The 21,960-nt window shown below is 44.8% G+C and overlaps 1 long non-coding RNA gene across 2 annotated transcripts in view; it reads left to right on the forward strand.

Annotated features, from left to right (window-relative positions):
* Positions 1–21,960, forward strand: part of LOC311518956 — a 63,860-nt gene that overhangs the window by 29,869 nt on the left and 12,031 nt on the right. The window contains exon 2 of one of the 2 annotated variants that reach the window (XR_014711155.1): positions 19,811–19,882. The exons of the other annotated variant lie outside the window; for it this stretch is intronic. This is a non-coding gene — a long non-coding RNA (uncharacterized lncRNA). The remainder of the gene's footprint in view (positions 1–19,810; positions 19,883–21,960) is intronic. 2 annotated transcript variants of the gene reach the window in all.

The following is a 21,960-nucleotide window of genomic DNA, read 5'->3' on the forward strand; positions in this document are numbered from 1 at the left end:
AGCTGGGAGCAGCTTACATGCCAGAAGCTGTTTCTGAACAGCCCAGGAGCAGGGGTTCTCACAGCAGAGCAGGGTAAGGCTGGCTCCCAGAGACAAGGATTGGAGTGACCTAGCAGATCACTAGTCCAGATAACACCAGAGGGGAATGTCAGTCACCTTACCAAAAAAAAAAAAAAAAAAAAAAAAAAAAAAAAACACACACACACCCCACCACCACAAAAAACCCACACCAAACCAAAAAACCCCCCCCCCCAAAAAAACAAACAAAAATACATGCACCCACCACATGGTAATGTTTCTTCTTCCTGATTGGATGACATTCTTTAGACAGGAGTATAAGTAGTGAATTATGCTTGCATATGAATATTGGTACCTGTGTAAAGGGCAGCTGTTCCCAGAGATTCACGCGAATGAGTTGGCTTACATGAATATTAACAAATAAACGTGGTCAATCCACCAGCTGTTCAAGCAAATGCTTGTGAACACCAGTTGGCAATACTTGCCCAATTCTCCCATCAGTTTATCTTGTATCTTAAAGGGGAGGCTTTCTCAAAAGGTGACATTGATTGTTGTCCAGGACCTTAAGACAATTAAATATTGTTTAGTGCATGGCCTGGCAATACATGAGACCTTTCTACCTGCAGCAATTTATTCATTGAGAGTAGGGATAGGGAGGGGAGGAAATCCACCACCACCAGTTATCTCCTCCCAAACTCTAAATATTTAATCACTTCCAAGCTGTGGAATGTGTTTTTCCTTTGATGTTCAGGTCTGGGGCCAAGTCCAAACCCTAGACCTGAACAGCTTGAGCTTTGGAAAAGGTCAGATCCAGATCTGGCCTTTACAGGTCAGTCCTATCTCTAATGATCTAGATCTTCATTTCCTGAATAGTTTTGTGATGTGCTGGATCTGCAGCTTTGAGACTTGTGTTTTGCCTCCCTCACTCCTGAGAAGTTAAGATTACTTCAGAACACGAGCAGTCATTAACAAACATGGCCCTTGCTTCTTAACCATGGGGGGGGGGGAGCAGGGCAGCCACCCAGGGCGCAAAGCTGCAGGGATGGAATAATGGGGTGGAAAAAAATAGCGTGACCATAGGTCCTGTTTTGGCCAGGGCAGTTCCCTTTTTAAGTTACATTTGGGCAGTAACAAACTGGACAAGTGCCCAGGTTTTGCCAAAAAACAGTCAGTGAGCTTTGGTCAAGGGGCCCCTGGGCAGCCTGAGCCTGAACTGCCTGGCATCACTGCTTACCTGCAGTCATATTTTCAATTTAGGGAAATAGGGTCACACTATGGAAGGACAAAAATCCTGGTAGGAGGATACAAATATGCTTCCTCACCCTGGTCACTAAGATGCTTAGTTACAGCACTGACAGTTTGCTTAATTACCTGTGCATCACATTGCAAGAGTCTGATGGGAAACAATATCCCCCAGCTTGCCCAGTTACAGACATGTGAGCCAGCCACGGAAGTGTTGATACTTTTGTTCTCTTGCCAACTCATGATTGCAGCTGCTTTTAGTGTCACTCATAGCCAATTTCTGTTGTAACTCACTGGGCCTGGGAGGGACTTGGAGTTAAACTATCAACCCCAGAGGTTGCTCCCCCCCCTTATTTATTTATTTTTTTAATAAGGGCAGTGAGTTTGTGAAAGCTTTGTCAGTTGCTTCCTTGTTAGAATCTCTGGGGATTTACTGAAATACCAACAAAAACAGCAAGCGTCTCTTGCTTCTCAGTAGGGGCAGTGCAGCCATTGGCAGAAGTCAGAAACGTCATTTATTTAAAATCTGAAATCAAAACCCATGAATCCCTCTAGGTTTTCATTTTTGAAGCCCTGATCCTCAACTACAGTGAAACTGATTTGCAGTGCCTCTAAAAACCAACATAGATGGCCCTGTATAGCCTCTGGGCTGGACCAGACACTAGCATCCAGAAGGCAGGAGTGGTGTATTCTATGTCACTTGACCCTGAGCAACTAGGACTTCAAAATGCTCCCCCTCCTGGCTACACTTCAAGCCAGATACCATTGAGTGTCACCTCTACATATGGGTATAGCACCAGGACATTATCCATGTAGCCAGGGGCACATCTCTTTGTATTTCAGAGTGCCACTTTTTCCATGCTTTAGCAACTAGGTGGATTTAGAATACATACACAGCATGGTCAAATGGCTTCAGTAGACCGGTTACACTGTCATGGTACTTATGCCTCCCAATGAACTCATTTACAAAATGAGATTCTTTTCCCCCCTGCCCCAAAAGGTAGTTAAGAGTTATTCAATTGTCAATTTAGACCTAGTGTGACAAAAGTTGTGTCTTTCAGGGGTGTTAAGCGCCCACCCCACCCCCGAAAAAAGTTTTGCTTCAATCAGTGCCAGTGTGAACAGCACGTTGTCAGCAGCAGCACTCTCCTGCTGACAATGCAAATGCCGCTTGTTGGGGTGGAAGTTTTTGATTGGCAGACGAGCCACAACAGCAGCTACAATGCACAACTTTTAGCAGCATGGCCGTTGCAACACAGCCATGTCACTAAAAGCTGTGTAGTGTAGACAGCCTTTTCATTCTCATTACTATAATGGTGAACTAGCTTTTTTGTCCTTTGTTGCAATGAGAACTCATCTGTCAGATAAAATCTGTTAGATGCCAAAAGGGACAATTAGACCTAGTCTGACCTCTTGGTTATATCAAAGGCCATTACATTTCACCCAGCTGCCCCTGTACTGCATCCTACATCTAGTGTTTAGCTGCTGCTAAAGCATGTCTTCACACCAAGACTGCCTGCCTTTCTGGAAGGTATCAGGAGATAGAGAATCCTCCCCCACTTCCCTTGGCAGTCTTTCAATGGAGATTTCCTTCACTATTAGTTACCCAGTCGGACCATTTGATTCCCCCCTCCCCAGTATATTCAACCAGGGAAGTACCCTAATCCTTGCCATCTATTTTTTCTTTTCTGACTTAAGAACGGAGTTCATTGTGTCTGTGGTTATTGTGGACTACAGTTCAGCTGCAAGGTCTAAGCAATATTTCCTTCCCTTGTTCTTTTATCATCTATTCAGATCTCTCTGCACTGAACTTTCTGCACTGTGTCTTTCCCTCATGGAGGCCTATCTTCTCATTTTGGGTACCACTGTTTTTAAATCCCTTTGCATTGCAATAGCCTCATACATGCAAAGTGTTTCTTCATGAGTCCAGGGGCTGGAAAGGTAAGAGACTGGGCACTTCTGTGAATGTTATCAGGCATAGCCATTTGCCTCTAGGAGAATATGATTTTCAAATGAAGATAGACAGCACCACTTTTCAAATTGCATTTATAATCCTTAAAAAGATCAGCTGTGGAAATGAAGTTCCATCATCTGGATTGCCATGGGGAGTTGAACAGATGATCTCTTGCAACGGTATTAAAAAGGAGATATCAGCAAAAGTCAATTGCATAATGGCAAAAGGAATTTTGTCCTTTGTATGGTTTGGGACTATATTCAGTCTGGATACTCCAGATATCCTGATTAAGGTAGGTACATAATAGGTTCTGTATCATAGCATTGTGATTGCCAACTGATTTTCATTTTGCAGCAAGCTGTTAACTAAGCTCCTGAGAAAAGCAGCAATAATATTTCAATGATTTAGTTGGTGAGATTGGTTACTCCAGTAGATGTTCCAAAAATAGCAGCAGCTGGGAACCCAGGTTACAGATGCTGTCTGAAATGTTACCTTTTGAAGCAATGCTGTCAAACACCCCATTCATTGCCTATAGATAAAATAAAATGAATAAAATGTTGGGCAATATTTCATATTGAAAGAGTGCCAGTAGTTCTTGTGCCTCATGTAATTGACATTTCACTGGTAGGTTTACTTGTTGCAATGCAAGTATGAAAACCTGTGAGGTATTGCCTACATGTAGGCTCTTCATACCAGCAGGGGGAGCTCTTTGAAAGAGGGGACAGCAGCCTAGCGATCCGGCCAACATGCTTCCCTTTAGGAAGTACATGTAAACCATGAGGAATGAACCTCAACAAGTCCAGGCAGTTCATCTTATAGCTCCTCACTTGTACCAGCCATATAGATTCCCCCCACAATTATACACTGCAAGTATCCTGAAAATGGGGGCAGCTGCACACCATGACCAGTTCAGTTGCTAAGACCAAGATTGTGAGGACATCTGCTACTACCACTTGGCATGGACTGTGGCCCCAACCTTTAAGCCGCAGATCTAGAACTCAGTGCCATGGAACACAAATGGCTGAGCATAGCATTGTGCTAGGTAGCCACAGGCAACAAATCCTGCTATGGGGTTTAGACTATTTTATCAAGAAGCCTGAATATTTGAACTATCCATGTCTTTTGAAAGTTCCCCAGCCCAATAACCCTGCTCTCCCTATACACCTGAATAGGTCTCTCCACAAGCTTGGAGGGTCAGACATGTCTATGTCTTGGTGTATCATAAAAAGAGCCTTGCATTTGAAGTGACATTCTCCCTTGAAGAAAAAGGAGGACTTGTGGCACCTTAGAGACTAACCAATTTGAGCATAAGCTTTCGTGAGCTACAGCTCACTTCATCGGATGCATACTGTGGAAAGCATAGAAGATCTTTATACACACAAAGCATGAAAAAATACCTCCTCCCACCCCACTCTCCTGCTGGTAATAGCTTATCTAAAGCGACCACTCTCCTTACAATGTGTATGATAATCAAGGTGGGACATTTCCAGCACAAATCCAGGGTTTAATAAGAATGTCGGGAGGAGGGGGGGGTAGGAGAAAACAAGGGGAAATAGGTTTGAATAGAGACTGGGAGTGGCTAAGTCATTATGCAAGGTAACCTAAGTTAATTGTATCCAATTTGCAAATGAATTCCAATTCAGCAGTCTCTCGCTGGAGTCTGGATTTGAAGTTTTTTTGTTGTAATATTGCAACTTTCATGTCTTGAAGAGAAAACCTGCTGCCAGAAGAGGCTGCCCCTCAGAGGTCCTGGAAGTGGACAGTAAGCAGCAGGGAAAGATTTAAGAGCATTGCTTCTAGCCAAACTTCCCATGTCTTTGAAGAGTTTTGTCCCGTTCAAGGGAAGAGTAAAGTGACCATTTTAGTCAGCTCCTGTTTTCGCTGAAGTCGTTCTCCATCACTAATAAAGCTTTCCCAAAGCAGTAGCAATAACCTTCTGAGTTAGTGTAAGTACATGCAAAGCACTGTGTGCTGTTTGCTCTTTAGAATTAACATGCTTTGATAAATCAGAAATTAGATAAACTATACTGAAGTCAGTTCAGGGCAAACCCAGATGAGTTTGAGGTACTGAAATAAAACACGAGGGGGGGAGTTTGGGCTCTAGCCTCATTCCCCCTTAATGATCCTCCCCCATATGGTTTTCTGTAGCACCACAGTGTAAGCGCTTCAGAGGACAAGTCAATATAAAACAAGAGCATCTCACAGGTTTTTCCTTTCCAGAGGAAAGCTTGTGCTTTGCATTACCAGCTGGCAAACCAATCTGATACACACAGTTTTACTTGTTCCCTTGTTAGTTCATATCATTTTCTGTGATTTGGTTATTGTCTTGGCTCTTACCCCTGTAACTGGAATGTAACCTGACAACTTTGAGTCAAGCTTCTGTACCCACAGTGTTTGGAACTAGGCAAAATAATTCCCTGTTGTTTTAAATGGTTAACCTAGTGCCTAGGGCAGACTGTGAACTTTCAGGCAAGAGGAGAACAATCAGCCTACCGGAAGTGCCTTTCCCAGACTTTAATCAGCATGCTCACACAATGGAGCTCAGGTGAAACACTTGCAGAGTCACTCAGGCTTGAAACACTCTTTTGGGGGGGGGGGGGGAGATGAGAACAGGTGGATGAAATAAAACAGGAGAGCTGTTTAAATGCCTTGACCTCACCATCAGAAACTGTTCAATATGGTAACTAGCAAAGTTACTAGTGTTTATTGAAGAATTAGTACAATGCACCCCTCAAAATATTAAGGGAGAGGCAGCTCAATGTCTTCATCTAGATGTTTTCAAGAAACAAAGCAAACCAGAAGAAAATGAATCTATAGCCATCTTCTTAAATCAGAAGTGCAATAGAGATCCAAATTCCAGATCCCTTGCTCACATGACTTGTGGAAACTTTCTGGCCAACACTGAAGACTATAGATTGAAACAATATTTCATAATTTTCTGCTCAGCATCCCTTCTTTAGTTGCTTTTCCAGCCCCACCCCTCTTAACATCACTGACCTCACTTGATATATTCTGGATTTACATTAGTGCAGAGATCAGAATGTGGAATGTAAGCTGAACCAACTCTGTCAGCGGGTTTAAGGGACTCAACTTACAAACACCCGATTTGGTCTGCAGTTTTTATTTAGGCAAAACTCCTTTGCATCAGTAGTAAGTAGTCTAATTGACATGATCATGACATGACATGAAGGGGCAAAATTAAAGTTCAACGGACAACCTAAATTCTGGTGTTTAACTTTCAAGCACTTGGTGTTGCAACCTGAATGCAGATGTTGTTTGGCTGTTTTTTGGTTTTTTTTTTAAAAACATAATCAGTTCTATCCTGCACCTAGGGTATGATTTTCAAAAGCACCGAGCACTTGCCTAACTGTGCTGCTCCTATGGAAGTCAGTGGGAGCACAGTTCAGCTAATGTAAAGTGCTTTTCAAATCCCTCCCCCATTTATTCTATTTGGATTTCTCATCTAAAAACAGAGGAAAGTGCAAAGATTGTAAAATACAATTTGTGGACAGCTATTGTACATCAGTGAGTGATTTCTCACAGTTATGTCATACAATTAATACACTTACTGAGATATCCCATAATAAGGTATGGGCAAGCTATTTCTTATATGCTTAATGTAAAGAGGAGTATCTACTTTCCTAATGTACCTAATCCTATTTCACTTGAATAATTGAGAAAAAATTAAGTTTCCATGTTTTCCCAGTTAATATTCCAGCTGGTTGAACTTTGAGCTGCCAAGTTAGGAATATTTGCCTTTAATAAATGGAGTATTTCTCAATAGCTATCCCTCTGAAGTTCACAATTTCACTGACCTGAATAAATTGTCTTATGAAAGTTTTACTCTTTCAATAACCTAGTCTCACTTCCAATCTACAGTTTCAAGGAATCACACTTACAACTTGCTCCTGTTCCTATTGAAGTCAATAGAAGTTTTTTCCCCTTGATTTCAACAGGAGCAGATTCTGCCCTGCAGCTTCTTCCTGACAAATTTTTTTAAATAAACACTGGGGGAAAAAAAAAAAAAGCAATGCCTCAACTTCAGTGCCAGTAAGGAGCACCACATTGTTAGGTACTGCACATCACCCGAGTTCCTACATGCTCCAACAAGTGAGCTTTTCCAATAATAAGCAGTAGTTGTCCATGCTATTGAGAAGTGTTTCCTTACACTCCAGTTACTTTCAACCATGGTCACCATCAAGGAATCAGTTACCCACACTGCAGCATCTGACAGACAGCAGTTCTCTCCTATTCTATAAAAGAGAAATCTCACTATTCAGTAGTGGCTAGTAAATACTGGACTTTTCTTTTTAAAGAAAAAGACGACATCTACCACAGTGTGTTTGCGTAGAAGTCACTCTAGGATCTACAGGACCTTACTGCATGCCTAAAAATACACTTCTTAAAAATTTAAGAGCAGTCTTGTGTGTCCAAGCATCATAGAACCATAGGGTTGGAAGGGATTGCAAGATGCAGGATTTGCTTCTATGTTCCATCATGTTTCTATGGCAAACTGCTGCAGAGACTTGAGACCAATACTAAGAGAAAGAGCAGAGCTTGTGGGTCACACTGCCCTCATCCTTACTACTGGACAAAAATCCAGATGGTAAAATCTTGATTTAGTTACACTTGGGAGTGGTTTCCTTTTACAAATGATACTCAATTAGATTTTAGTTTTTACTTGCAGTAATCGGATAATAGGTCATCCACAGTTTTGGCCTCCTGCCCACACCAAAGAAGAGACATGACAGCAACACAGTCCACCAACAGCTCTTTCCCTCATTAAAATAGGATTTCTAGTGCACCAGGGAAACACTTCAGACAGCATATTATTCACTCTCCTTTCTGGAATCAGGGTGTATTATAGCCAGCTCACTGACAACTGAAAAAAGATCATGTTCAGATGAGAATGGGCCCAAAGGGGAAAGAAAAACCCACACCACACTGTATCCAGATACCACTAGACTTTGGATAAGTTGAAATGGATCATTACAGAAGCTTCGAGGCACCAATCAAGATTGGGGATTTGTTAATGGTAGATGTGCATGCATGACAGTCCCTGATCTGGAGAGCTTACATTCTAAAAATAGAAGAAATATCCCCATTTTACATATGGGAAATTGAGGCAGAGTGTAAGTAGCTTACCCTAGTCATAGAGAAGTCTGGCAGACACAAGAATGGAGGTCTCCCAAGCCCTTGATCCACAAGGCCATCGTTCCAAATAAAGACCCAACTCAAGATCCAGGACAAAAAGTACAGGATTTTGTATGGTTCTACAAGAACCATATTTCCATCTTCCTCTTGGATTCACTGAGGGGAAGTTCCATGGGCACTTTCACTAGTTTTAGAAGATTCATATTCAGTTTTTAAAAATCTTAGGAACTTTTACAACTGTTTGGGACATTGTGAACACAATGGTGGAGAAGCTTGAAGACAGAAGAGCTTACAGCATACACACACACACACTTATGAACATGTATTTTCATGTTAAGTGAAGTTATTATGTTGGATCATATTAAAGAAGTTCTGTATTAAAATCACAAATGAGTTTGATTCCCCAGAGTTTAAATTCCAGGGTATTACTAATTCAGAGGTCTCTTGGTTTTTGGTACTGTTTCTCTCCCTCTAGGTGTGAAACTTGCAAGCTGCTAATTGCGTTAGTACATTCTAAGACAGAGTCTGTTCTCAAAGCAATTCACACAGAGAGAGACTCAAAGCAATACTCTAACAACAGAAACAGCACCCAGAGACTCCCCGCCCTTTTGTTGTATTTAATTTAAAAATTGTTTAGCTAAATACAAGTATCCTGTTAAAGGAGCATCATCTTATATTGCCACCTCCTACAATCATACCACCGGTCAGTGATGTTCCATCTCACATCAGGTACAGTTACTGAGAGAGAGCTATAGCCTTCCAGGGAAGAGACATATTAAAAGCCTGAGCCTACCACCACTGAAGTCAGACAGGAGAAAGTAGAAACTGAGTTATCCCATTTTTCCTATTCTTGTCTTTTCATATGTCCATGTCTATCAACTCTCCACTTAACTCTCTTCAGGCAATGTCAAGAAATTCTCCTTAAACACTATGGCTTCTGAAGCCATATGGGAGCAGTATTTGAGCTGTGGTCTGCAAGCACTTCTGGTGCTCCATGGAAGCTGGGTCCAGGTTCTCCACCTTGTTTTTTTGCACTTGATAAATTGCATTAAAATAATCTGAAATATACCCCCCTCCCATTTTCAATGTAATGAATTGTTGTAAGAGCCAGACATTTTAAATGATCTTGTACTAGAAAAGAGGTGGTCCACAAAATCTGTTAAAATATGCTTGAGTATGAAACAGTTTGAGAACCTTTCATATGTACAAAGAGGAAATTGAGAGTTTTTTTTATAAATAAAAAAACTCATAATTAGTTCTTGAACAGTTTGCTTCTTGACTATACACAAGCAAAGGACTGGTTTGGTTTTTAGTAGTACCTTTTTAAGCAAGAAATGGTTTGAGATGCAGTAGGAGAAAGTCTGAAAATAGCCTATTTACTATAGATTAATGCATCTTTTCTGACAGTTGCTATCAGGATGCATTTTCCCTATGGCCAGTCTAAATCATGGTTATTTAATCTCTTAATCAGTGAAAGCTTCAAAATAGGCATCTCTCATGAGCCCTCTGTTGCCAAAAAGGACTCCACACACATTAGGTTTCTAGGTTCAGTCAAAAGATTGTAGACCATTCTGAAAGAAAATTATTTGCCTTGGAAACCGTGGATAAGACAAAACTCTGAATCTTAGGTCACAGAAGTTTGCCTTGGGCATTTATATTTGCTCAGAGGATCATCTACCATTTGGCATTTTGCCATTTTAAAATGTACTTTGCCTTTGAAATCAGAAGAATAAGCTTTAGAATGATGGCACAATTTGTTTTAATGGCTCATACACAGTCCTGCGGCTGGTTAGTCTCTTGCATTACTTTCCCAGTTTCTCATTAGACTGGAGTCCAGCTCTGTGACCAAATTAAATTACTGTCAACAAAACAAAAGAGTTTCATTTTCCAGTCTTCCATAAATTTACTCTTCCATGGAGTTACCATCAGCTTTCTGCCTGTATCCCAATGACCCACTGATGGGAATGAATGGTGGCTTGGATTAGCTTAGTCCAAGATGGGTATGCAGAGTCCAAGAGGAAATTCTTTTTAATTTAAAAAGAAAAAAAGACTGATGTCTAAATGGATTATTTTGTACCAGCTACTAGATAGGTTTATTGCATTCATTGTACTGAATTATTAAGTTGGTTATTTAAAAAGAACTGTCACTTGCAGGAATAATTAGACCCAGACAGGTTAGGCATCTTCCTTCCCCATAATGGTCGATGCTGAATTCAACTAGTAACTTCTGCAGATTAGCAATTAACTGGAAGAGAATCAAGTTTCCAATGCCAGCCAGGCAGCAAGATAGCTAGATTACCTTTGTGACTCTCCTGCTCTTTAAGTGGAAAAGTTGTGAGTCTAGTCACAAAATGGCTGGTTGACCAGAGCAAACATCTTGAACAAATGCATCACATGGTGTAGTATTGATATTAGATGCTACAATGTACATTTCCCCACTCAGTTATAACATTGAGTAAGCAAAGCAAGTTCTTACAGACTATGTGAAGGTTGGAGAACATCGCCATAGGAGAGTTAGAAAATGAGCTTTGAATCAGCAGGAAGCTCAAGGCTAACTGAAATAATTCTGCCAAGCATGCAGTTCTAGGGATCACCTCAGTTCCAATAGCCATGCCCGCCAGCAGCTGATTGAAATATTAGAGTGTGAGCAGTAAGCATCACCCTAGTGCTGCATGGCATGGTAGCTGTCTCATGGCAACTAAAAACTGAGTTAGAGTGCCCTGGGAAGCCACAATGTCTATTCCGTTATCATGACCCTAACCAGAATGCACATCAGGATTCTCCCATCTGCTGTTCCTTTAGTCCCTTCTTTGACTACACAGCCTAGTTCTCTCTTCATGCACACCTCCCCTATGGGACTGAATACCACTAGCTGATTGGGCAGAGCAGCTTAGCTCAGGTGAATGAGGAAGAGGTCATCCACTGACCATCAAACCTTACAGTGGGGGGGGGGGGGGAAGCACACCTGAATGGCTTCTCAGGGGTGTGGGAAATGGAGTGGAAAAAGCAGTTTTGGTTCTAGAGAGACAGAGTTTGGTCACCTAATATATAAAAAAAACTCAGTGATTTAATAAGGCGACTGTGCTTTAGCAGTCACAGGAGGGAAGAACTGTGGTCCTACTCTCCAATGCACATAATCAAGAACAAACTCTGACACACATTAGGGATGTTTTGGGTGTCCCTTGAGATTCAATTCTAAATGCTATCTTCCTCTTAAGAAATTAAAATGATATTGCCCCTTATCCATAACTGGTTTTGGCAAGCTGCCTCTCCCCCCAAAATAGGCACCAAGGATAAAATAAATCCATGAAGTTAGGCTCATAATACAAGGAAAAAGATACTAATTGGGAAGCAGAAACCAGTTTAGCTTCAAGCACCTCTTCGAGGAGGTCCTCCATCTTTGCTTCACATATTGTATATCACTCTCATCTATTAGATTAACAGCTATGCATTTCATTTGCTGTAGTTTTATGCCACATATACGCTTTCTGCTACAGTTTAATTATATTTTGTGTTTGTTGCTTTGTTCTTTTCCTTACTCCACATCCTCTCCAAGAAAAGCAATATGTCAATGTCCTCAAATTTTGCCAAAGTTACCCAAATGAGTCATGTACATAAGTTAACTGCTCTGCATGGAGCATTTAACGTGGCTCTTCCAGGTCAGATATATAATTGCAAAACCACAATCTGAAGTCAGATAGTTGAAACATGGGAGTTGCAGTCAACTCCTGTGCTCCATTCTCACCTCTGCCGTTGACTGTCACATTGAAGTTGTTTAATCAATCTGTGCCGTAGTTTCCTTCCCCATCTCTGGAAAATTATAACTTACTTGTCTTTCAGGGACATTGTGAAGCATAATGAATGATGCCTGATAATCTTAGCACAATATGGCTACATTTCCATTGCCAGCGCTATTACAGGGGATTGTCTTAGAAATGAGGTTGAAAAGATCTGGTTTTAAAATTGACAAACTAGAACTGGTAGTTGTAGAAGAGTCTGTTGCTAATCTTGGCCCACTTTATCTTTTATAACAAGCCCCACTGGATTTTGCAGAAATAACTGAGGTTACTTGTATTAAGGTATGCTAGTGTTCACTAGAGAAACACAAGTTGGCACATTTAGTTGAAGTTCAGAGTGTTTTGAAAATGAAAGTCACTCAGTATTATTATTAACCTGGTTTAATCATGCTCCCATTTCTCAGAAGAAGGAAAGGAGGGTAAAGGAGTGGTCTGGCCAGGAGTCTGCTCTGCCTTTCAAAAGGATTTAAAACCGATTGTTCTATAGAACAGATATTCCTTAATTCAGTGCTCCTAAGAGATCCCCAGACACCTGGGAATGGAGAATTCTAAGCCCTGGTCTACACTAGGACTTTAGGTCGAATTTAGCAACGTTAAATCGATTTAAACCTGCACCCGTCCACACAGTGAAGCCCTTTATTTCGACTTAAAGGGCTCTTAAAATAAATTTCCTTACTCCACCCCTGACAAGTGGATTAGCGCTTAAATCGACGTTCCCAGCTCGAATTTGGGGTACTGTGGACACAATTCGATGGTATTGGCCTCCGGGAGCTATCCCAGAGTGCTCCATTCTGACCGCTCTGGACAGCACTCTCAACTCAGATGCACTGGCCAGGTAGACAGGAAAAGAACCGCAAACTTTTGAATCTCATTTCCTGTTTGGCCAGCGTGGCAAGCTGCAGGTGACCATGCAGAGCTCATCAGCACAGGTGACCATGATGGAGTCCCAGAATCGCAAAAGAGCTCCAGCATGGACCGAACAGGAGGTACGGGATCTGATCGCTGTTTGGGGAGAGGAATCCGTGCTATCAGAACTCCGTTCCAGTTTTCGAAATGCCAAAACCTTTGTCAAAATCTCCCAGGGCATGAAGGACAGAGGCCATAACAGGGACCCGAAGCAGTGCCGCGTGAAACTGAAGGAGCTGAGGCAAGCCTACCAGAAAACCAGAGAGGCGAACAGCCGCTCTGGGTCAGAGCCCCAAACATGCCGCTTCTATGATGAGCTGCATGCCATTTTAGGGGGTTCAGCCACCACTACCCCAGCCGTGTTGTTTGACTCCTTCAATGGAGATGGAGGCAATACGGAAGCAGGTTTTGGGGACGAAGAAGATGATGATGAGGAGGAGGTTGTAGATAGCTCACAGCAAGCAAGCGGAGAAACCGGTTTTCCCAACAGCCAGGAACTGTTTCTCACCCTAGACCTGGAGCCAGTACCCCCCGAACCCACCCAAGGCTGCCTCCTGGACCCAGCAGGCGGAGAAGGGACCTCTGGTGAGTGTACCTTTTAAAATGCTATACATGGTTTAAAAGCAAGCATGTGAAAGGATTACTTTGCCCTGGCATTTGCGGTTCTCCTAGATGTAGTCCTAAAGCCTTTGCAAAAGGTTTCTGGGGAGGGCAGCCTTATTTCGTCCTTCATGGTAGGACACTTTATCACTCCAGGCCAGTAACACATACTCGGGAATCACTGTAGAACAAAGCATTGCAGTGTATGTTTGCTGGCATTCAACCAAAATCCGTTCTCTCTCTCTCTCTGTGTTATCCTCAGGAGAGTGAGATATAATTCATGGTCACCTGGTTGAAATAGGGTGCTTTTCTTCAGGGACACTCAGTATAGCCCATTCCTGCTGGGCTGTTTGCCTGTGGCTGAACAGAAATGTTCCCCGCTGTTAGCCACAGGGAGGGGGGAAGGTTGAGGGGGTAGTCACGCGGTGGGAGGAGGCAAAATGCAACCTTGTAATGAAAGCACATGTGCTATGTATGTAATGTTAACAGCAAGGTTTACCCTGAAAGAGTGTAGCGACTGTTTTATAAAATGTGTCTCTTTTTTCCTCCACCAGCTGCATGTGTTTCAATGATCACAGGATCTTCTCCTTCCCAGAGGCTAGTGAAGCTTAGAAAGAAAAAAACGCACTCGCGATGAAATGTTCTCCGAGCTCATGCTGTCCTCCCACACTGACAGAGCACAGACGAATGCGTGGAGGCAAATAATGTCAGAGTGCAGGAAAGCACAAAATGACCGGGAGGAGAGGTGGAGGGCTGAAGAGAGTAAGTGGCGGGCTGAAGAGAGGGCTGAAGCTCAAATGTGGCGTCAGCGTGATGAGAGGAGGCAGGATTCAATGCTGAGGCTGCTGCAGGACCAAACCAGAATGCTCCAGTGTATGGTTGAGCTGCAGCAAAGACAGCTGGAGCACAGACTGCCACTGCTGCCCCTCTGTAACCAACCACCCTCCTCCCCAAGTTCCATAGCCTCCACACCCAGACGCCCAAGAACGCGGTGGGGGGGCCTCCGGCCAACCAGCCACTCCACAACAGAGGATTGCCCAAAAAAAGAAGGCTGTCATTCAATAAATTTTAAAGTTGTAAACTTTTAAAGTGCTGTGCGGCATTTTCCTTCCCTCCTCCACCACCCCTCCTGGGATACCTTGGTAGTCATCTCCCTATTTGTGTGATGAATGAATAACGAATGCATGACTGTGAAGCATCAATGACTTTATTGCCTCTGCAAGCGGTGATTAAAGGGAGGAGGGGAGGGTGGTTAGCTTACAGGGAAGTAGAGTGAACCAAGGGGCGGGGGGTTTCATCAAGGAGAAACAAACAGAACTTTCACACTGTAGCCTGGCCAGTCATGAAACTGGTTTTCAAAGCTTCTCTGATGCGTACCGTGCCCTCCTGAGCTCTTCTAACCGCCCTGGTGTCTGGCTGCGCGTAACCAGCAGCTAGGCGATTTGCCTCAACCTCCCACCCCGCCATAAACGTCTCCCCCTTACTCTCACAGATATTGTGGAGCACACAGCAAGCAGTAATAACAGTGGGAATATTGGTTTCGCTGAGGTCTAAGCGAGTCAGTAAACTGCGCCAGCGCGCCTTTAAACGTCCAAATGCACATTCTACCACCATTCTGCACTTGCTCAGCCTGTAGTTGAACAGCTCCTGACCACTGTCCAGGCTGCCTGTGTACGGCTTCATGAGCCATGGCATTAAGGGGTAGGCTGGGTCCCCAAGGATACATATAGGCATTTCAACATCCCCAACAGTTATTTTCTGGTCTGGGAAGAAAGTCCCTTCCTGCAGCTTTTGAAACAGACCAGAGTTCCTGAAGATGCGAGCATCATGCACCTTTCCCGGCCATCCCACGTTGATGTTGGTGAAACGTCCCTTGTGATCCACCAGAGCTTGCAGCACTATCGAAAAGTACCCCTTGCGGTTTATGTACTCGCCGGCTTGGTGCTCTGGTGCCAAGATAGGGATATGGGTTCCGTCTATAGCCCCACCACAGTTAGGGAATCCCATTGCAGCAAAGCCATCCACTATGACCTGCACATTTCCCAGGGTCACTACCCTTGATATCAGCAGATCTTTGATTGCGTGAGCTACTTGCATCACAGCAGCCCCCACAGTAGATTTGCCCACTCCAAATTGATTCCCAACTGACCGGTAGCTGTCTGGCGTTGCAAGCTTCCACAGGGCTATCGCCACTCGCTTCTCAACTGTGAGGGCTGCTCTCATCCTGGTATTCATGCGCTTCAGGGCAGGGGAAAGCAAGTCACAAAGTTCCATGAAAGTGCCCTTACGCATGCAAAAGTTTCGCAGCCACTGGGAATCGTCCCAGACCTGCAACACTATGCGGTCCCACCAGTCTGTGCTTGTTTCCCGAGCCCAGAATCGGCGTTCCACAGCATGAACCTGCCCCATTAGCACCATGATGCATGCATTGGCAGGGCCCATGCTTTCAGAGAAATCAGTGTCCATGTCCTGATCACTCACGGGACCGCGCTGACGTCGCCTCCTCGCCCGGTATCGCGTTGCCATGTTCTGGTGCTGCATATACTGCTGGATAATGCGTGTGGTGGTTGATGTGCTCCTAATTGCCAAAATGAGCTCAGCGGCCTCCATGCTTGCCTTGGTATGGCGTCCGCACAGAAAAAAGGCGCGGAACGATTGTCTGCCGTTGCTCTGACGGAGGGAGGGGCGACTGACGACACGGCTTACAGGGTTGGCTTCAGGGAGCTAAAATCAACAAAGGGTGTGCCTGTACATCAAGGAGTATTTCAGGCAGGACTGCACGGAGGGTTCCAATAAGAAATGGTGCACCAAAGTTATCGTTGTTATTGGAACAAGGAGGTTAGCCTGGCCTCTGATTGATACATGGCTAGATTAACCTCGCTGCGCCTTCTCTGTGACTGACTGCAGTGTGATCTAGACAGGGGAGGAGGAAAATGAGTACAAAACAAATCTGGTCTATTTCTTGTTCTGACCCACTCCATCTATCCTTTACATCTTTGGCTGGCAGCAGACAAAAAAGGCGCAAAATGATTGTCTGCCCTTGCTTTCACGGGGGGAGGGAGGGAGGGTGGGAACAGGGTCCTGACGATATGTACCCAGAACCACCCGCGACAATGTTTTAGCCCCATCAGGCATTGGGATATCAACCCAGAATTCCAATGGGCAGCGGAGACTGCGGGAACTGTGGGATAGCTACCCACAGTGCAACGCTACGGAAGTCGACGCTTGCCTCGGTACTGTGGAAGCGCTCCGCCGAGTTAATGCGCTTAATGCACTTAGAGCATTTTCTGTGGGGACACACACACTCGAATATATAAAACAGATTTCAAAAAAACCAACTTCTATAAATTCGACCTAATTTCATAGTGTAGACATACCCTAAGCCAGTTTTTCCAACTGGTGTTGGGAGCCTTTGTTTTTATCTATCCAAACTTTTATCCACCTTTCCTTATGCACTGAGAAATTTTAAAGTGCTGTGTAGCTTGAATGATACAATTCCCTGAGAATGAGAACCATATACACACTCTGGAGAAGGGCTCATTCTGGTTGACTTTAGAATTTTGCTGCTGATTAAGATATAGTTATTGCATACTATAACTTTCTACACTAGAAATGAATAACTTTCATTTTGCAACCTAGACATAAAAGCCATTGCAGTATAGGAAGGCAAAGCAAAGCATCAAACCCCTTCTGAGTTTAGTGAAACTTCAATAACCCCTCTTTCAGCTTCATCTATAATGAATCTAAGCCTCTTGTAAATGCCCATCACCATGCTACTGAGCAGGGAGAGGAGGCTGGCCGATGGGGTTTCCTGCGACTGTGGGGCCTATTTTTGCTCCTCAGTCTGTTCACACATCTGGGCAGAATTCCTCTGGGTGGCATCCACTAGCTTTCCTGATGCCTTTGAGCAGCAGTGGGCACTGCCTGGGGTTCTCTGCTCAGTGTCCCAGTCAGGTTCCATTTGTTTAGCCCTGTGACCTCACTCTCATTCCTGTTATTATTTGGAAACCTGGACCTGTGGATCCTCCCCTTAGGCTGGGGGGAGGTCCTTTAGCAGTGGGCAGGCTTCCACCCACTTCCTGGATCCCAACAGGACCACAATACTGAGGCACTGCTCCATACCTTATGGACATCACAGAGGGAAACAGCAAATCATGCTTCTTACACTGCTACCCTTGAAGCTGTCTGCACCCAACACCTACTGCCCCCACCATTTAAAAGCAGCAAATACAGACTTAGGGTATTCTGATAATGAAACTGATGTCCCACAGCACAAAATGCATCCCTGTTATACCAATAAAATAAAAACCAGCAGGATCTTAAAGGGGAAAAGGCAAAATACCACATTTATTGTGAATACAGAAAGAATCATAGTAAGCACTTTGAATGGAATGTTATAGCTATAACATTCCATTCAATCTCATATTTATTCACACATTCATTCATACACACACACACACAGGTTCTGCAAGGTTGTTATAGTTACCAGCCTTAGAGTTGCTCATGTCAAGCCACTGGCCAGGTGGCCTGGACATGAGGAGGGAGCAGGGCCTTGTCAGATGCTCATCTGATGCTCCTGGAAGTTGGTTTGCAGAATCAGACCCCCAAAGTTCTCACTTTCTAGAGTCCATTTTTATAGGAATTTCTTCCTATGCCAGTCTATGGGAATTGCTTCATCATGCTGTTGCTGAATCAATCAGCAGATGGCACATTCCTGACGGCTCCGTGCTGCTAGATGTTATCTTGTTCTTTGGTTCTCCCATCCTTGAGGCTGTTGGATGGATTCCAGTCTGCCCTCCGGGGGTCCTCTGGTTATTTCCACTTGATGCCTTCTTCAGCCAATGGACACTGGATTCTTAGGCTGGCACCTCCCTGATCAATCAGTTATTATCCACACCAAGCATCCATCCACATACATCCTCTATCTCTATTTAATCACAATTGTTAATACAACAAAAGAGCGGGGAGTCTGGGTGCTGTTTCTGTTGTTACAGAGTATTGCTTTGAGTCTCTCTCTGTGTGAATTGCTTTGAGAACAGACTCTGTATTAGAATGTACTAACGCAATTAGCAGCTTGCAAGTTTCACACACAGAGGGAGAGAAACAGTACCAAAAACCAAGAGACCTCTTAATTAGTAATACCCTGGAATTTAAGCTATGGGGAATCAAACTCATTTGTGATTTTAATACAGAGCTTCTTTAATATGATCCAACATCCCCACCACTTTGAAGTAGCCTCCTTTATTTCTCATGCAAAGTGCCCATCCTAACCCACACCGCCTTTCCCCTACAGTCTTTATGCCAGTCCCAGTTAGTCTCAGAAGGCTGATGACACTTAAGTCACTGATGACTGTTCACATCCAGATCACTGGTTGCTCTGCCCCATCAATCAAGTGACTCAACCCATTCAAGCTGGTGCCTTGCGAGAGACTATGCGAGTGCTGAGGCCTCCTGAAGCCTTCAAATTACTACAGAAACCATTCTTTTAAGAAAAACCCCCTTGGGGGGCTCCTTCATTGGTTTACAGTGTCCCAGTCCCAACCCAAACCATAGTCTTGTGGAAGATACTATAAGATACAACTTAAAATACTCTCATGACTTAAGCCTCATACCACACCTGGTCCTGATGGAGGATCACTGCATTTCCCCCCTTCCCAGTGACCCTTGACAAACATGGCCAGATTAATGCAGGGCCTCAGGCTAAGGGGGAGGCGCTCTGTAGGCTGGATGGGGACCACTGCTTCTTTACTCCAGCCCAGGGTAAGTCTCCATGCTGTGGGCCGGACACCAGTCCCCGAGCCTCGGCTCCCCCTCCTACAAGGCTGGAGTCGCGAGTGCCAGCTCGCTGGCATGCCCCTGCGGCCCCTAGGCCAGGGGCAGGGGATGCACACACACATGCAGCATGCTGCCACTCACAGTCAGGCACACAGTGGGATGCACACACACGCTGTAGCTGAAGCCAAAAATCACCTAATTCAAGCTTTCATTCTGATTCGCCTGGACAAGGGGCAGGCCAGGGCCAGGAACCAATCAAAAAAACAAAGCTACAAGCTATTGTAAAAGCCCTGAAAGCCAAAAAGCTAGCCAACGTGCAAAGCACAAGCCAACTCAGCCTAAAAGGAGCCTGATTTCTTCTTAGTTTCTGCAGATTTGGCACTTCTGGGGGATCCTGCCTTAGCCCCGCTGTGCTGGCAACCAGGATCTACCCAAGGTAAGCACCTCCCAGCCAGAGCCTGCACCCCAACCCCCTATCCCAGCCCAGAGCCCCCTCCTGCATCCAAACTCCCTCCCAGATCTTGCACCTCCACCCCAACCCCTATCCAAGGCCTGACCCCCCCCCACACACACACCCCCAAACTCCCACCCAGAGCTCACACCCCAAACCTCATGCTGCACTTCAACCCAATGTCCCACCCCAGAGCCCAAACCCCAGCTGGAGCTGCACCCCCTCCCACACCCCAACCCTGAGCCCACCCCCTGAGGGGCCCAACAAAAATCTAACAGCCCTTGGCCCACAGGAGAGTTAATCCAGTCCTGCTGGAAAATGAAGAATTTAAATAATCCTTTTCATCCAGAAGTTAAGCCATTGTTCCCAGAATTAAAACTCACCCCATTGGGGCATCTTATCTTCTCAGGGAGATTCCAGCAACCCCTTTCCAGCTGTGTAGGCCTAGAGCTGTGCCTTTGCTCCAGATAACTCTGCCTTTCTGTACCCCAGAGAGCACCTGTTGCCAAGCTCTTCTCCCTGGGGCTTCCTCTTTATATAGTGAGTTCTAGATCCTCCCAGCTGAGACTGATCACACCAATTGAATTAGCCCCAGGTGCACTCAAATAGGCTAAATTGGCCCCACTGAGAAGCAGCTACCTAGTCAGAGGGGACTAATCTCATTCCCTCTTAAAGGGACCATGCAGTTTGTGATAAACAACCACCTCCACCTGCTATTCCCTTGGGAGACTGGTTTCCTTACCACGTGATATGCTGCTCTCAATGGCATCAACTCCAGTGACTGCTGTGCAGAGGCAGATTGAGATTTATTGGGGCCCAAAGATTTACTGGGACACAAAGAACATTTGGGGCCCCCACATGCCTCCGCACCATTGGGCCCTGCCCCTTGCTCCTCCCCTTCCCCCCATAACCCTGCCTCGTGGCCTGGCTAGAAGCTGTGCCGTGATAAGAACTGCCCAGAGAGCCTGGGCTGCTCTCAGGCATCCCACCCCACTGCCCAAGGCAGGTGGAGGGCCCTGGGCGGCTCTTACCACAGGCTAGGGTGAGCATTCATCCTGTTTTGGCTGGGACAGTCCCCTTTTTAAGCCCTGCCCCAGATGTCCCCACTTTTTGGGCAAAACTGATGATCAGTTGCCAAGAGCAAATGGGACCAATGCCCAGTTTTGCCAAAAAAGGAGCTTGTGGGGGTGAGCGGCAAGGCTCAGGGGGACAAGCTGCAGGGCTAAGGGGGATTAGTGGGGGGAGGGAGAGGCTCGGGCCAGCTCTGTGCTGGGGGGGAGAGGGCCTGGGGCTTGGGACAGCTCTGGGGGTGGGGGAAGAGGGCCCGGGGAAAAGGCTCTGCATACTGGGGGAAGGGCTAGGGAAGGGGGGAGAGGCTCGAGCAAGCAGCTTAGCCACCTCTACGTGCGGGGGGTAAATATGCTCACCCTGCCACAGTGTTGCCCGATTTTTATGTTGTGTATTAATTATAATGATTACTCTTACAACCTATGGGTTTCAGAGTAACAGCCGTGTTAGTCTGTATTCCCAAAAAGAAAAGGAGTACTTGTGGCACCTTAGAAACTAACCAATTTATTTGAGCATAAGCTTTCATGAGCTACAGCTCACTTCATCGGATGCATACTGTGGAAAGTGTAGAAGATCTTTTTATACACACAAAGCATGAAAAAATACCTCCTCCCACCCCACTCTCCTGCTGGTAATAGCTTATCTAAAGTGATCACTCTCCTTACAATGTGTATGATAATTAAGTTGGGCCATTTCCAGCACAACCTAAGATGTTAGCCATCATCTTCCTCATCACCATCACCTTCCTCATCAGTAGCACCTCCCAAGGACTACATCTCTCTTTCCTATCATCCCTAGGCTGGGATGCCACTTTTATAATATAAAAACAACGAGGAGTCCGGTGGCACCTTAAAGACTAACAAATTTATTTGGGGATAAGCTTTCATAGGTGAAAAACCCACTTCTTCAGATGCATTGCATACCCACAAAAGCTTATGCCCAAATAAATTTGTTAGTCTTTAAGGTGCCACTGGACTCCTCATTTTTATGGATAC

This window comes from Lepidochelys olivacea (assembly GCF_965140295.1).
Source record: "Lepidochelys olivacea isolate rLepOli2 genome assembly, chromosome: 3".
Classification (NCBI taxonomy): Eukaryota; Metazoa; Chordata; order Testudines; family Cheloniidae; genus Lepidochelys; species Lepidochelys olivacea.